Here is a 3,395-nt window from a genome sequence, read left to right as displayed (position 1 = left end):
CCCGGGGGGAGCGCCGCCCGAGAGCACTCCCACCGGGAGGGCGTGGGCGCGGCAGCCGGCACGAGTCAACGACGAGGCCGGGCGGGCGGGGGGCGCGCCTGGGTCGGGGGGCGGCATCTCTCCCGCCTCGAGAGCTTAATCGGCTCCAGAGGAGATGCAGAGAGAGAGAGGCCTGCAATGCCCGCCGAAGTGGTAGGGGGAACGCACGTACGACAAAGCCGGCGGACGTTTCGCTTTTCTGGCTGGTGATCCTTCCCACGCCCGGGCGTTTTACTAGGGGGGAAACTGTCCGGGTAAAGCAGCACGCCTCTACCCACCTGGCTCCCTCTCCACACACATGTACATGTACATGCACATGCACCTCTGCAGCACGGCAGCACAGCAGCAGGTCCCTCCCAGGTGGGTCGCGTATAGCACGGTAGCACAGCAGCACGTCCCTCCAAACCCACCTCCCGGGCACCACCGCGGGCCACAGCAAGCCAGCACGGCAGCACGTCTCCTCCGCCTGGCTCCCCTCTCTATGGTCGCGTATAGCACGGTAGCACAGCAGCACGTCCCTCCAAACCCACCTCCCGGGCACCACCGCGGGCCACAGCAAGCCAGCACGGCAGCACGTCTCCTCCGACCTGGCTCCCCTCTCTATGGTCGCGTATAGCACGGTAGCACAGCAGCACGTCCCTCCAAACCCACCTCCCGGGCACCACCGCGGGCCACAGCAAGCCAGCACGGCAGCACGTCTCCTCCGACCTGGCTCCCCTCTCTATGGTCGCGTATAGCACGGTAGCACAGCAGCACGTCCCTCCAAACCCACCTCCCGGGCACCACCGCGGGCCACAGCAAGCCAGCACGGCAGCACGTCTCCTCCGACCTGGCTCCCCTCTCTATGTAGCTACCCTTTAGCACGGCAGCACAGCAGAAGGCCCCAGCCCGGCTGGGTCCCTGCCTCCGTCCCGTATAGCACGGCAGCAACGCAGCACGTCTCCTCCGGGCACCACCGGGCCACAGCAAGCCAGCACGGCAGCACGTCTCCTCCCACCTGGCTCCCTCCCTCCCACCACCCCCCTCTCTCTCTCTCTCTCTCTCTCTCTCTCTCTCTCTCTCTCTCTCTCTCTCTCTCTCTCTCTCTCTCTCTCTCTCTCTCTCTGAATAATAATATTTTATACTAATAATAGTAATAATAATAAATAATAGTAAATAATAGTAATAATAATAATAAGTAATAATAGTAATAATAATAATAATATAGTAATAATAGTAAGAATAGTAACAATAGTAACAATAGTAATAGTAGTAAGAATAGTAAGAATGTGGGTGCCCGGAGCCCGAGTGGGGAGAGACGTGCTGCCGTGCTGCCGTGCAATGACTGGGTGGGTGCCCGGAGCCCGAGTGGGGAGAGACGTGCTGCCGTGCTGCCGTGCAATGACTGGGTGGGTGCCCGGAGCCCGAGTGGGGAGAGACGTGCTGCCGTGCTGCCGTGCAATGACTGGGTGGGTGCCCGGAGCCCGAGTGCGGAGAGACGTGCTGCCGTGCTGCCGTGCAATGACTGGGTGGGTGCCCGGAGCCCGAGTGGGGAGAGACGTGCTGCCGTGCTGCCGTGCAATGACTATGACTGGGTGGGTGCCCGGAGCCCGAGTGGGGAGAGACGTGCTGCCGTGCTGCCGTGCAATGACTGGGTGGGTGCCCGGAGCCCGAGTGGGGAGAGACGTGCTGCCGTGCTGCCGTGCAATGACTGGGTGGGTGCCCGGAGCCCGAGACGTGCTGCCGTGCTGCCGTGCAATGACTGGGTGGAGGCGGGGGGGAGGGGGGGGTCGGTCGGTCTCTGTGCAGAGGGGCTGTGAACACGTGGCAGTAGAAGCAGTAGCAGTAGAAGCGGAGCGCTCATGTGGGCGAGGGGGCGGGGCGGGGAAGCTCTAGCAGACGCAGTCGCAGTGGAAGAGACTTTCCCCGCATCGGGCTTGTCTCTCTGCGTTCGTGTGTTTCTTTTTGTGGTCAGCAGACGCAGTCGCAGTAGACGAGCCCTTCCCAGTCGGGGCGGGGTGGCGGCGGGCTGTTGTTTTCGGTTTCTTTTGTTCTTGTTTGTTTGTTATTGTTATTATTTATTATTTATTTATTATTATTATTATTATTATTGTTATTATTATTATTATTATTATTATTGTTATTGTTATTGTTATTATTGTTATTATTGTTATTATTATTACTATTTTTAGTACTATTATTTACTATTACTATTACTATTACTATTATTACTATTACTATTATTACTATTACTATTACTATTACTATTACTATTACTATTTCTATTTCTATTTCTATTACTGTTACTATTACTATTACTATTACTATTATTACAAAAAAACAACAACAAACAATCAATAAACAAGTAAAACAACAACAATGACAGGTAGGTACTCACTGATGACGATGAGCACATCTTCTACTGCGACTGCTTCTACTGACATGTGTTCAGTAGCCCCTCTCGAGACTCGACCACCTGCTGCGACCTATAGACTACTGCGACTGCGTCTACTGCCATGTTGAGGCTCCCGATGCAGGCAAGGCATCTTCTGCTGCGACTGCTTCTACTGCCACGTGTTCACAGCCCCTCTCGACCACCTCCGAGGCTCCCGACGCAGGCAAGGCATCTTCTGCTGCGACTGCTTCTACTGCCTGCCGCCCCTGTGAAGAGACGAGGCACGAGGGGGGCGACGATGCCAGCGGGAAAGGCATCTTCTGCTGCGACTGCTTCTACTGCCACGTGTTCACAGTCCACCGCAAGCAAGGGGGGGGCGATGCGGGCAGGGCATCTTCTGCTGCGACTGCTTCTACTGCCACGTGGCTCGCTCACGTACTCGAGAGGTAGGTAGGTAGAAAGGTGAACTCGAGATGTATGTATGTGCTCTCCCGATTTGGGTACCTGGGAACCTGTGGGTCGAGCTGTGAACACTCTAGCGTGAGGCGATGGTTGCCATTGGCCGCTGTGCGCCCTCCTCAGTCGCAGCGCGCGCCCCTCGCGCCTCGCCGCCCCGACGCCGGCGCCGCGCTTCGACGGAGTGTCCAGCCGCGCGCGGGAACCGCCGCGCGGCGACGCCTCGCCGGCAGCTTTCATCGTCGAGCCCACCACCGCGGCGAGGGCTGCGTCCGGCTGCTGTGTTGGCGCGCTCTGCAGAGCGCGGCGGTCGCGGGCGCGCACCGGCAAGGCGACGGGCGCCCGCCCGCTCGCTCGGCGCACATACTTCCTAAATTTCCCTTCCCACAGCCACGCAACTCACAGCCGACAACACGCGCTCCGGCTCTCTCCGTCTCCGCTCAGGCGGAGACGCCGCAGCACACGCGAGGCGCCGCCGCCGGCCTCGCCGCGCCACGCCGGCGACGTGGGAGCGGCGCGACACCGC

The sequence above is a fragment of the Emiliania huxleyi genome (genome assembly GCF_000372725.1).
Source record: "Emiliania huxleyi CCMP1516 chromosome Unknown EMIHUscaffold_1166, whole genome shotgun sequence".
In the NCBI taxonomy this organism is placed as follows: domain Eukaryota; phylum Haptophyta; order Isochrysidales; family Noelaerhabdaceae; genus Emiliania; species Emiliania huxleyi.
The sequence above is the reverse complement of the archived record's forward strand: the minus strand, read 5'-3'. Positions refer to the sequence as shown.